The 14,782-nt window shown below is 40.7% G+C and overlaps 1 protein-coding gene across 1 annotated transcript in view; it reads right to left on the bottom strand.

Moving 5' to 3' along the window:
• Positions 1-14,782, bottom strand: part of LOC124605550 (condensin-2 complex subunit D3-like) — a 158,284-nt gene that overhangs the window by 61,488 nt on the left and 82,014 nt on the right. The gene's annotated exons all lie outside the window — the stretch shown is intronic.

Below are 14,782 nucleotides of genomic sequence, written 5' to 3'. Positions count from 1 at the left end.
GTGGTCAACTGATGGTCCACAGATCGAAACTAGCCCGCATTGGTTTCAGTCTGGCTGCCAGAAGAACTAGGTTACTCCTCATTGTTTGTTGAGTGGGACCACCTATCTCAATGTCATATTTTGTTTTTCTATTCCCTGTTGTATTAACATTAGTAAATAATTTTTCCATTGTGGATGTATCAGAACACTGCAAGTGGTGAAATTGATTATAATTTTTAACGCATTTGCTGCAACCAGTTGCTTTTATAAGCGTTTGTTTTTCCATGATGACATTTCAAGATGTCTCGCAAACCGTCTTCAGATGTTTGCACTTATTTGCATTTTGCAAACATTGTTAAAGTCTTGTGGGTTACCACACACTGAGTACCTATAAAACATTTTTACTCACGAAAATGGAGTATGGTCCAGATAAAACTGGGCTGCAAGAAGCACCAGCATATGAGACCCCTGATTATCCTACTGGATAAATGAATTTGAACTTGGTTACGGTATGAAACAAATTTTTATTTTTGCACAGCATTTTTTTCTATCAAACTAGTTTATTTCACCCTTTTAAAACACTGTCAAGCAAAATATTCATATGCAGGCTCTTACATTACCACAATTTTTTTGCTGTGACAACAGATGCAAATGCTTGAGGGTATTGTCTGCCTGATTCAGTCTCAGAAAATGGATCCACTATGCTGTGCAATATATCGTATTTACAAGTTGTATCATAGATGTTCAGGAAGATAATACGTGGCCTACTGCATGAAAAAATTATCCAAGATAATGGTAACACTTGAAATCATTGTGAAATATTCCTTAAGTACATAACATAAATGATGCAGCAATGAAGTCTGTAAGCTACAGGAAGCTATGGAGGGTGTAAGTCATCTCCTTCAGTTCATAAATGAAACCAAGTAATTGATAGTATGCTACAACATTAAGTTTTAGAATAGGTTGTCTGTAATAAGATAGTGGGGTGAAGGACTACAGATCATCGTCCCTCACTTATCAAAGGATTCCACAAGGAAAAAGGGATGAATAGCCGATTTGATCCTTTAAGGTATCAGTTGCGCCTTAGAACCAAGTAAAAGGTAAAGTGAAGGAATAACAACTGCACGAAAGTAAAACATGCAATGACATGGGGTAGGAGCACCAATCAGAAGCAGCCAAGCACCCCTCGGGGTAGTGTGCTCTTTGGCGATCTCAAGTGAGGTGTAAAGCGAAGTAAGAAAATGAGCAAAGGTGAAACAGTTATGAAACATAATAAATTAAAGTGAGGTGGGGAAGGTGCACTGGCTGAAAACAGATGGAGGCTTCCTGTCATTTATCTTTCTGCATCTGACAAGCAAACCCCCCCCCCCCTCTCCCCTCTCCCTCTCCCTCTCCCACCACCACCACCGCCACCATCACAAATTAACACACCCAGTCACTGCACAAGACTGAAGAATGTTCGTGCCACAGAATGCTAAAAAGAGATGTTTCAACCATGGGGACAAACTTGCAAACTTCAAATGGGGATAAATCATTCTCTTGAAGAAAATGTAAACCAGATCTGACCAAATGATACAAATGAATTGGTATATAGGGTGGTCCACTGATCGTGACCGGGCCAAACATCTCACGAAATAAGCATCAAACGAAAAAACTACAAAGAACAAAACTTGTCTAGCTTGAAGGGGGAAACCAGATGGCGCTATGGTTGGCCTGCTAGATGGCGCTGCCATAAGTCAAACTGATATCAACTGTGTTTTTTTAAACAGGAACCCCCATTTTTTATTACATATCGTGTAGTACGTAAGGAAATATGAATGTTTTAGTTGGACCACTTTTTTCACTTTGTGATAGATGGCGCTGTAATAGTCATAAACATTCGGCTCACAATTTTAGATGAGCAGTTGGTAACAGGTAGGTTTTTTTAAATTAAAATACAGAATGTAGGTATGTTTGAACATTTTATTTCGGTTGCTCCAATGTGATACACGTACCTTTGTGAACTTATCATTTCTGAGAACACATGCTGTTACAGCGTGATTACCTGTAAATACCACGTTAATGAAATAAATGCTCAAAATAATGTCTGGCAACCTCAATGCATTTGGCAATACATGTAACGACATTCCTCTCAACAGCAAGTAGTTCGCCTTCCATAATGTTCGCACATGCATTGTCAATGTGCTGACACATGTTGTCAGGCATTGTTGGTGGATCGCAATAGCAAATATCCCTCAACTTTCCCCACAGGAAGATATCTGGGGACGTCAGATCCGGTGAACGTGCGGGCCCTGGTATGGTGCTTCGACGTCCAATCCACCTGTCATGGAATATGCTATTCAATACCGCTTCAACCGCACGCGAGCTATGTGCCGGACATCCATCATGTTGGAAGTACATCACCATTCTGTCATGCAGTGAAACATCTTGTAGTAACATCGGTAGAACATTACATAGGAAATCAGCATACATTGCACCATTTAGAATGCCATCAATAAAATGGGGGCCAATTATCCTTCCTCCCATAATGCCGCACCATACATTAACCTGCCAAGGTCGCTGATGTTCCACTTGTCGTAGCCAGCGTGGATTTTCCGTTGCCCAATAGTGCATACTATTCCGGCTCACGTTACTGCTGTTGGTGAATGACGCTTCATCGCTAAATAGAACGTGTGCAAAAAAATCTGTCATTGTCCCGTAATTTCTCTCGTTCCCAGTGGCAGAACTGTACACGAAGTTCAAAGTCGTCGCCATGCAATTCCTGGTGCATAGAAAAATTTTTGTGATTCTCGATTCTCACGCAATTTGTCTGCTACAGATGTGCGGATTAGCCGCGACAACAGCTAAAACACCTACTTGGGCATCATTATTTGTTGCAGCTCATGGTTGTTTCACATGTGGCTGAACACTTCCTGTTTACTTGAATAATGTAACTATCCGGCGAACAGTCCGGACACTTGAATGATGTCGTACAGGATACCGAGCAGCATACATAGCACACGCCCATTGGGCATTTTGATCACAATAGCCATACATCAACACGATATCGACCTTTTCCGCAATTGGTAAACGGTCCATTTTAACACGGGTAATGTATCACGAAGCAAATACCATCCACATTGGCGGAATATTACGTGATACCACATACTTATACGTTTGTGATTATTACAGCGCCATCTATCACAAAGCGAGAAAGTGGTCCAACTAGAACATTCATATTTCTTTACGTACTACACGAATATGTAAAAAAAAATTGGGGTTCCTGTTTAAAAAACACAGCTGATATCCGTTATAGCAGTGGCACATGTAGCGGGCCAACCATAGTGCCATCTGGTTTCCCCCTTCAAGCTAGATGAGTTTCGTTCTTTGTAGTTTTTTCGTTTGATGCTTATTTCATGAGATATTTGGCCCGGTCATTATCAATGGACCACCCTGTATATGCATATAACACACAATATTTAAACAAAATTTCATAAATCTGCATTATGGTGTTTAATGAAAAAACATCTACATAAAATCCCTACTTTAAAAAATAAATAAATACAAATAATTTAAAAAGTCTACATACTATCCTTTGGCCATTTTGGTTTGGTGCACAGATATATGCTCACTAGGAATTTAAAAGGCATATGCTACGGGTCGAATGCCACATCACAAATATTGTAATTTATAATTCTAGACTACACTATAGTGTACTGTACAGCACTGCACTACACAGTAGTAGATTTTGTTTGGACTGCTTGCCCTTGGCATGCTGAGGTACAACTCAGGGTTCACAGAGGCTGTGCTGTCATGTCACACAAGGAGATGAGATTTGAAAGTGACTGTCAGGGTCTCAGGAAATACTTTCTAGTCCTCCCTGAGGCTCATCTCCTCACTGCTTCTAGAAGATTGTTGTAGCTGTACGTTCTGTCATGGTCCGTCTTGCTGTCATTATGTATGGCCTGTTCTTAGTTGTCAGCCACGTATTCTTGCAATTCGTAAGTTGATATTTTAGCTGCCAGGATGTTCAGCTTGTCCCACAACTCCTCATTTCTTATTATGTTAATGGGTGGCATATTACCAAAACATTCCTACCCTGGTGTGTAACAACCTATCCAATGATGCACTCCCATATGAAGTGTACCAGAGTGCCGATTGCTTCATTTTCACAAGCATCTGTGGTGTGCTGGTGTATTTTCAGTAAGTAGCAGGGGTGTGAACCAAGTCCTGACAGGTAGCGTACAGCTCCCATGGCCAGAAAGAAGTATAACATTCTTTATTTTATGTCAAGCAAGAACTGGTAGGTTCTCTTCGCTGTTTCTGCCCTATCTTAGATTTCTTGCCAATCTCAATCAATGCATGCCTTCATTTTCTTTTCCAATGAGGCTTTGCTTACAGTATATCCTTTACCTTAACATCTTCACCCTATCCAAGCCAATACAGTGCACTGCTCTTGCTTATGGCTAAGTCCTGTGGTAGTAAGCCTAATATCACCAGAAGCATTTAAGGTGGCATTGTTCTACACATGCCTGACAAGAGCAGAAATGAGTTTCTCTGCATTTGCTGATAAACTTGTCCTTTCTTTACCTTTCTGGCTCTATGAGCCAATATGCACAGCCTGTAGCCCACAATAATAACTAAAATAGTATAGTGATACATTATTATAGCACTTAGAGGTAGCTGATATCTTCTTTTGCCAACTGATGTTATTCTTTTCAATATTTTAGGCATTAAAATATGGTAAATGGTTTCTGCTGGTCTTGATTTTAGTCGATGTTTATGCCAAGGTACTTTTATACTTCTTTTCTCTTCACAGGTGGGGCACTAATTAGAATTGTTGGGATTCTCAATTTTAATAACATTCCTTTTAGTAACAAATAAACTGTTTTGTGTGTTATCATCAATTTATTTTCTATGCTCCAGTTCAAGAACTTCCGTACTACTTTCCTCTAACTTAGCCTCATGTTGGCAGATACTATAATTAGCAGATAGTCTGCATACGTGATACAGACTCTAGTGCTTGCCATGCACTGACATGTGTTCGCTAATCATATTATGCCACCATCCCAGAATTCTAGACCCAAAAAGAGCCCAGTGGGCAGCCTTTTCACAATTTTCTTTCCAGGGCATTCCATCTTCACCTGCCTGTCAGTGCAATTTTCTTGCAAGATGTTATGGACACACCTGAGGCACTAAATCTGTTTCAGTCTTTTGAACAGGGCAGGCCATCATGAATTATCAAATGCTCCAGATGAATTGATCACTGTGCCGATAATGTACTTGCCATCTGTGATGTTAACAATATAAATTGAGTGATTTACCCTTTCTGCCCATACCCCAGGGATCGCATGCAACAATCGTCTTTGATCCTTCAGGCAACGGCACAGAAGCTTTTCCTGTACTTTGACTAGACCATTAACCAAACAAATCAGCCTCTAAGACTTCACTTCCCTTGGATCTTTGTCTTCCTTTACTTCAGTATAAGGATAGCCACGATTTTCCGGATTTCAGGTGCCCATACCAGCAAAAGACATTCATGTAATAACACTGTTAGATATGAGACAGCTTGATCTACTAGTCAATGCGACATTTCCGCCATAATTCTATCTGACCCAAGTGCTTTCTTCCCCTTTAACTTCATTACTGCCAATCTCACTTCCTCCTGGGCACATGGAATTACAATTCTATTATATACATGTTGCTCTAGTAATTCAGTGTGACAATACTGATGGTACACTCTGTGTTCTGTTGTTGTATCATCTGGCAGCAGGGTCCACGGTAGGTACTGTGCTGATTTCTAACAGTCTGTCATCACACCACTGGATCATCTCAATGTTGGCAATACAATGGGTGATTCAGCCTTATTTGTTGCAAATATCTGTTACTATTTGATTCTTGATGTATGCTTTCTAACAAATGTTGGGATTGCCTTTGTCTTGCACTGTCTGCGACACTTGCACCATTTCGTTGACTTTAGGTCGACATCAAATCTACTTCCTTGTAGTGGCTGTATCTTGAATTATGTCCTTAAAAGTTCCCAATTTGCTTGGTGCAGATTTTATGTTTACTAGGACTGTATGTTATTGTCTAAGTGATTCACTGTGTCTGTAATTGTGGGATAGATGAGATTATGATCATCTGATGGAAGTCTGTCACAGATCTGCCATTTTTAATGTACCCACTGACTTTCAAGTTTACAAAGGTGATTTATATATCTGTTGCCACACACATGCACTTTTAGAAAGCAGGTTGGGTAAGACGCCTATTCATGACATGAAGCCCAAGTTCTTGCACAATCCTTGGAGGCAGAGTTTTTCATCCATAACTCTGCTGTCACAATGTTGATTTTGCATTTGTGTTGATTACAAAAAAGTTTCTGGCATGCTGACCCAGTAGTGTATGTAAAATTTTCCTAAGGTAGTCATTGTTTCTACTGTCACTATGTGTTCGTTGCACAGCTGATGTAGCTTTGTCACTGTTGTACTTTTATCCCGCACGACAGGCCACTGGATGATTATCTAATGTTAACAACCTGTGGCATACCTGGCACGTAGAGTAACCCCTCATTTCTGGAATATGACAACTATACAAAAAGTATGTGTAAGTCTATCTCTTCTAAAGCCTTCACCAATTCACCATCACCATGGTGTTGCCCACCACATTTATCTGGCCGATTTTAATCATTTGTCTATGTTCCACTGCCATTAAGTTGCATGCTTATTTTATGTGAATGCCAAGGGAACGTAGTGAGCACAGAGGTACGGACCCATTCTAATACATGATCATACACAATTCAGATTGCTTGTACAGATGCTCAACATCAAGTGTCTTTGTCCTCCTCTTAGAAATGACATCAAGTACAGTCTATAGTTCCTCTGTGTTTGTATGAAAGTTGTTGAAACGGGAACTGAATATTATCAACTTCCTCTGTGACAATTTATGGTACAGCCTTTTGGACGAATGTGTCCAACTACACTTCTTATTGCCATAATTAACACATGCTTACGCTCCAGTTTACCTAGTCTCTTTGTGACTTCACATATTTCATAAACAGGCCATGAGTTCAACTAAAACCTTCTTCCATTTCTAATGTCATGTTCACAACTGTTTATATTCTCTTTGTAATTTCTGTTATCATCTGTAGGCTCTGTTACAACTGCATATTTTCAAAATCTTCCCCTAATAGCTGTAGTGAGCTATCACACCCTGCCTTTGTTACACTTTCAATTTGTTCTTCTTAACCCCTTCCATAAACTTCATTCTTCTCTGTTATCTTAATTAGTGTCCTTTTTATTGACCATCTCATAATCACCCTTGTCTTCTACACAGTCAGTCATGTTCTTGGTTTGTGAGGCTAAGTCTCTTCGTGTTTTACCCTTCACATTGGACCGCAATTTTTTTACTCTTTCTGCATCTCTTTTTTTTATGGAGGTTTTCATATCTTACAGGGATGACAGATAATTTTATAATTCATTTGATCAAATGGGCTGGGTTTAATAGTTTTCTTCCTGTGCGGAATTTTGTCTTCTTCAATTATCAACCTGATACTTGTTACTTTTGTAGTCACCCTATAGTTTCCTGTTATGCTTTTCAGCAGATTGCTAAATGGTTCAAAACTCATATTCTGATCTTTGAATTTCCTTCTCCATGAAGCTGCAATCCACTAGCAGGAAATGGGCCACCAACAGAGTGGCATCACAACAAGGTGGGTCCCCTTGCCTGAAAACATAACCATGAACCAGCCAAATGCAGCTGACACAGAAGGTACGGGAATGAGATCAAATGGATTCTGTTTAATAGTTTTCTTCCTGGCTGTATTTTATCTTCTTCAATTATCACTCTGATATTTGTTACTTTTGTAGTCACCCTATTGTTTCCTGTTATGCTTGTCAGCAGATTACTAAATGGCTCAAAATTCAAATTCTGTCTTTGAATTTCCTGCTCCAAGAAGTTGCAACACACTAACAGGATATGGGCCATCACCAGAGTGACATCACAACAACTGGTTGCCTCCCCTTGCCTGGAAACATAACCTTGAGTCAGCCGAAGGTAGCTGACACAGAGCCAGCAAATGATAGTACATTCCCTATGGGAATAATGAAGCGAAGACTGCCAAGCAGCCATGGACCCTTTTATAGTTTGTAGCTTGTTCGTAATGGCTGTAGCATGCTATTCCCCACTCTGAGCTTCCAATAGCTGTACACAATGTTGAGTGCAAGTTGCATCCCACTACCCCCAGCTACGAGGATGAGTCAAATGAAAACCTTAAATTTGTAATAACAAATTGAAATTTTGCGCTGGCCGTTATCCTGTTAAGTTGGTAAGCGTGCTACAAACAGCATGCAGAATGGCCTATATGTGGCTGCATAGTGCAGATGCACACATACCGTCGCAGTATCAGTATAAAGATGGCTGCCCACTTGTGACTTGCACCAGGGAAGAACAGTGTTCTGTTATTCGGTTTTTGCGTAGTGAAGGCGTGAAACCTATTGAAATTCATCAAAGACTGAAGGTTCAGTACGGTGATGCACGTTTGTCACAGCAGCAAGTCTACGAATGGAGTAGGAAGTTTGCAAAAGATGTGACTTCAGCGGAAGATGCTCCTCGTCCAGGTCAAGCACAACGAGTTGTGACTCCACAGAACATTGCAGTAGTTGAATCCATAGTGAAGGAAACCCGCCGAGTGACACTGAATGACACTGCAGCACGTTTACAGATTAGTCATGGATCAGGACACCACATTGTGCATGATGTGCTCCAGTTTCACAAAGTGTTTGCAAGATGGGTGCCACGGCAGCAGACTCCTGAAATGAGAGGACGATGTGTTGATGCTTGTGAAGAACTTCTTTGGCACTTTGAATAAGAAGGTGATGGCTTCCTTGCAAGAATCATTACTGGGGACGAAACCTGTGTTCACTTCCACCAACCAGAAACAAAGAGAATGCACAAGGAATGGCACCTTTCCTCATCACCAAGTGATTTCCATATGTTTGGACCACTCAAAGATGCAATGGGAGGAAAGAAGTTCCGTTCTGATGAAGAGGTACACCACACGGTGCATGAATGGTTGTGCGGACTACCGAAAGATGCACTTTGTAAGTGCTGGAGGACTTGCATTGAGCGTGGGGGAGATTATGTTGAATAGTGATACAGCTTTGTACCACATCTGCACAGTAAATAATATTTAAAAAAATATTTAATGATTTCATTTGACTCACCCTCATACAAGATTTCCATCTTGGCAGTCTTCTCTGCTAACCAAACAGTTGGCTCATTCCTGGAATCCGAATGTAACTTGTGGTTCAGAGAAATACAATCAAGCTCCCAGTACCATGGATCAGGATGAAGAACATGTACAATCAAGACCAGCACATTCTGAGGATAGCATTGGGGTGCGGACTGTGGTCTGTTCAGAGGGTCACAGCTGCTTAATGAATTCTCAAGAGTTCAAGTGCAAGGATAATGGAGGGCTTGGATCACAACCACTGATTCTAAACTGCTGTTCGTGACAGCTGGAATGGATGAAGAAGGCATTTAACTGCTGCAATTGTCAACCTTCCAGCCATCAGTATAAATTATGTTAGAACAGAGTAGTTTCCCAAGAACTTGGAGGAACCTGCCCGAAATGCAGAGTGGTTTGCATTTTCCTTTAGTCCGAAGGAGACCTTTGGGTGAGGTACGAACTAAGCAGAAGTTTGTGAACATGACTTGACAAGAGGGTCAAAAGGTAAAAGCAGAAGAATGGGGACGGGAGGGGGGGGGGGGGGGGGGGGTGAAACACCCCACCCTCCTGGAGAGAAGGATATGTTGATGTGGATGCTCAGGATAGCTGAAGAGATGTGTTACCTATTTGAGTATTAATGTGGCATCTGATTTATACAGTCAATGTCCAACCTCTGCTAGGAGATTGTTCACAGGGCTAATCCAAAGGTACCAGTCACAAGAATGATCCAGCTGCTGTACAAAGTCTAACAGCTGTAATACAGGTGGGTCCGATAGTCTATAAGCCAGGCACCCTGAATGCACCTGAGATAGGACAAGGCTCTGAAAAGAAGGCAGAATGGTTTGCACCCCAGGAGGCATGGAGGATGATGAGTTTCTTCCACTGGCTCTTATTATTCAAGTTGGTGGATATGTGGTAGCCACATCAACTGAGTATAAAATAAAAGTCCCAAAAACAGAGATGACTTTACACACTGAACAGTTCATTACGAAGAAAAATTTCTGATGTGTATGAACAGTTCTGCATTGGCAGAAGCAAGTAACACATGTCCTTGCAGTGAAAACTTGAAAGTCATGAGTGATGGTCTAGAATCAGGCTTTCCTTATGGCACACTGTCATTCGTCAAAATTTGTGGTTGAAGAACTATAGTACATACAAAAATTGTTGAGATATATGAGAACAATGAGGCCATAGGCCCACGACCTCTTTGAGTCCACTGATTGGTATCAGAAAATGGTCATACTCAGCAACCACCCCTGTGGGAGCCCACTCTCCTGTGTGTGGATGGTAGTGCTAGATGCACTGGCCATAATGAGAAACAACCAGAGAGAGAAAATTTCAGATACAATCAGGAGGGGATCTCTAAAAAATCACTCAGTGTGGCAGGGATGTGGTAATGTCATGAGCTATCACATGCCTTTTCTAAGTCAAAGAAGGTTCCAAGGAGGTGTTGATGATAGGCATAAGTTGTCCTTATAGCAGACTTCTACACAGACATTGATTCACCGGTGGACTTACAGCTGACTAACTAAAACATATCTTTACCTGGTTTCAAGAGGTGGACAATTGGACTTTTCCTCCAGTAGCTTGTAAGCTCACCTTCACACCAGATATGATTAAAAACTGCAAGAATGTTATGTTGGTAATCTACGGAAGACTGTGTAGCATCTGAATGTTGATTCTGTTAGGTCACAGTCCCATGTTGTTTCTAAGAGCCTAAGTGCTGCAGAGATCCCATTTATTGAAAGAAGAATTATACGATCCATGAGATTGTGTAGTGAAGAAAAGACCATTATTCTTCACTTGCCTTCTGTGCAGACAGAAGGTAGAGGGACAGTTGTCAGACAGAGCTGTAGGGGTTAATATGAACATCTATATTACTAAGCAGCTTAAATGGTCACCCGTCCCTGAACGTTACCTATCTAACAGCTTCCAGGGGCAAAAAACATTGATTTCCAGTATTACACATGCTTAGGCAAACATCTGAGCAGGGCAAAACCAAAGACTGCACAATTTACACAATGGATTTTTGTCCAAATTTTCATAGCTAAATGAAGAGATGGAAATGGACAAATGGTGCATCTAAGTGAACAGCATTAGTTTCGCAAAAAAGGGTTTAAGTGCTTGAAAGTAATAAGTGTAAATAATAAAAATTTCATTAATTATTTGAGAGAAAATTTTTGTTCAAATTTTCTCAGCCAAATGAAGAGCAGGAAATGGACAAACAGGGTATCAAATTGACCAGTGTGAGGTCTAGTTTTGTAAAACAATATTTAATTGAAACTGCCTGGTAAACTGAAACTGTGTGTCAGACCAGGACTCAAACCTGGGGCCACTCTGCCTTTCTGAGCAAGTGCTCTACCGACTGAGCTCTCCAGCAAGCATGACTCATGACGCCACTCACAGCTTTACTTCTGCCAGTACGTCATCTCCTACCTTTCAAAATCACAGAAGTTCCCCCGCATACCTGGAAGAAAGGACATTCGTTTGGAAGGTAGGAGATGAGGTACTGGCAGGGGTAAAGCTACAAGGGTGGATAGGGAGTCGTGTTTGGATAGCTCAGTCAGTAGAGCATTTATCCGTGAAAAACCAAAGCCCCAGTTTCAAGTCCTGGTCCAGAACGCAGTTTTAATCTACCAGGAAGTTTCAAATCAGTGAACACTCAGCCGTACAGTGAAAATTCATTCTGGAAACAATCCTCCATGTTGTGGCTACGTTATGTCTCCACAACATCGTTTCTTCCGTGAGTGCTGGTCCTGAAAGGTGTGCAAGATACCTCCTACAAAGTTTGGAAGACAGGAGATGAGGTACTGGCGGAAGTAAAGCCGTGAGGGGGTGAGGGCAGATCATAAGTCATGCTTGGATTGCACAATCTGTGGAGCACCTTGCTGAAGAAAGGCAAAGGTCACAGGTTCAAACCTACATCTACACTCTGAAAACCACTGTGAACTGTTTGGCAGAGGGTTTGTCAGATTGGAACAGTTATTAGGGTTTCTTCCCATTGACCATGGGAAAAACGACTGTTTAAATGCTGCTGTGCGTGCTGTAATTAATCTAATCTTGTTCTCACAATCACAATGTGAGCGATAAGTATGGGGTTGTAGCATATTTCTAGAATCATCATTTAAAGTCACTTCTTGAGACTTTGTAAGTAGGCTTTTTCAGGACAGTTTATGTCTATCTCCGTCAGTCTACCAGTTCAGTTTCTTCATCATCTCTCCGACACTCTCCCACAGGGCAACGAAACCTGTGACCATCCGTGCTGCCCTTTTCTGTATCCATCCAATATCTCCTGTTAGTCCTATATGGTATGTGTCCAGCACACTTGAGCAATATTCCAGAATGAGTTGCATGAGGGTTTTGTAAGCAATCACCCTAATAGACCGATTGCCTTTTCCCAATATTCTACCAATAAACCGATGACTACTACCTGCTTTACTCATGACTGAGCCTTTGTGATCATTCTATTCTGTATCACTACAGAGTGTTGCACTTTGGTATTTGTTTGAGTTGGCAGATTCCAACTGCGACTCTTTGATATTATAGACATGGGATACTACTTTTTTTCATCTTGTGAAGTGCATAATTTTACATTTATAAACATTTAAAGCAAGTTGCCAATCTTTGCACCACTCTGAAATCTTATCAAGGTCTAACTGAATATTTATGCGCCTTCTTTCAGACAGTACTTCAAACTGCATCATCTGAAAAAGTCTGAGATTACCATTAATATTGTATGCAAGGTCATTAAAATACAACATGAACAACTACAAACATTTCCCTGGGGCACACCCAAAGTTAGTTTGACATCTAATGATGATCCTCCATCCAAGATAACATGCTGAGTCCTCCCTATCAAAACGTCCTCAATTGAGCCACAAATTTCCCTTGACACACCATATGATAATACTTTTGACAATAACCATAGGTGTGGTACTGAGTTAAATACTTTTTAGAAATCAAGAAATACTGCACCTACCTGACTGCCTTGATCATATGCTTTCAGTAAGTCACGTGAGAAAAGTGTGACCTGGGTTTCACATGACCGATGTTTTTGGAATCCATGCTAGGTGGCATGTAGGTCATTCCGTTCAAGATACTTCATTATGTTTGACCTCAGAGTACGTTCTAAGATTCTATAACAAATTGATGTCAAGGATATTGGACGGCAGTTTTGAGGATCAACAGGAGTGATCTGTGATTTCGTCAAACTACTAGGCACTGTTTTTTGTTCAATGGATCTATGACAGATTATAGTTAGAGGGATGGGCTAACTCTGCCGCAAATTCAGTATATGATCTGACAAGGATTCCATCAGGCCCTGGAGCTTTGCTCAATTTTAACAATTTCAGCTGTTTCTCAACACCACTGAAATTAATGCTTACTTCGCTCAGATTTTCAATGGGACGAGGATTTACTGGAGCAATTCTCCTGGATTTTCCTTTGTAAGGTAACATTTGATAATGGAAAAGCATTTCAGCTTCTATTTTGCTACACTCAATTTCATTCTGTCTCATTCATGAATGACTGAACACTAACTTTGGTGGCACTAACAGCCTTTACATAATATCATAATATCTTCGCATTTTTTGAAAGACCATTCAACAATATTCTAATAAGGTAGTCAATGAAGACTTCACACATTGCTCTCTTGACAGCAAAATGTATTTCGTTCATCATCTCCCTATCTATAGCCCTATGGTTCGTCTCACACCTTTCGTGCAGTGATCACTGTTTCTTTAGAAGTTTTTTACAGTGACTATACCTCATGGAGGGTCCCTCCCATTATGGACTGTTTTACTGGGTACACATCTGTCCAGCGTGTGGTCAATAATTCTTTTAACATTGAGCTGTAGTTCCTCTACATGCTTCTGTACAGAACTGAAAGCTTTAAGTTCCCTATTGAGATACATCACTATTGTTTTTTATCTGTTTCACTAAACATATATATCTTTCTACATACTTTAATTGCCCTTTGCACTTTGGTAATCACTGCTGCCATAACCGCATCATGCTCACTGATATCAGTTTTGATGTGAACATCCACAAACAGATCACTTGCATTAGTTTCCATTATATTTCCGTCATGAGTGAGGTTCTAAACCACTCGTTCTAGATGGTTTTCAGAGAAGGCATTTAGTAATGTTTCACAGGATGTCTCGTTACATCCACTGCCAACAAAACTGTAACTTTCCCAGTTGATTGTTGGATGATTAAGGTCTCCACTGATGATTTCAGTATGATTTGGGTGTTTATGTAGGAACACAGTGAAGTTTTCTCTAAGGTTTTTGATTACATCAGGAGATGAGTCTGGTGGGACCCAATTACTAAAATAATGCCCACCCCTGATGCTGAGTCTTGTCCTAAAAAAATCTCATGCAGCTTAAATTTCTATCTTGGGGGATTTGAGTTTATTGCGTACTGTGAGAAATACACCACCTCAATATACCATTAGCCTATCCTTTGGATAAACACTTAAATTTTCTTCTGGACCTTACACTCTTACTTCTGGGTCTTCTATAGCTGTTGCTGTCTGGACTGGAGAGCCGCCGAAACTGATCCTGGCTGAACACGCAATTTAATGAGCCAGGAAGTTTC

This window comes from Schistocerca americana, chromosome 3, assembly GCF_021461395.2.
Source record: "Schistocerca americana isolate TAMUIC-IGC-003095 chromosome 3, iqSchAmer2.1, whole genome shotgun sequence".
Classification (NCBI taxonomy): domain Eukaryota; kingdom Metazoa; phylum Arthropoda; class Insecta; order Orthoptera; family Acrididae; genus Schistocerca; species Schistocerca americana.
Note: the sequence above shows the minus strand (reverse complement) of the source record. Positions and strands in the feature narration are given on the sequence as shown.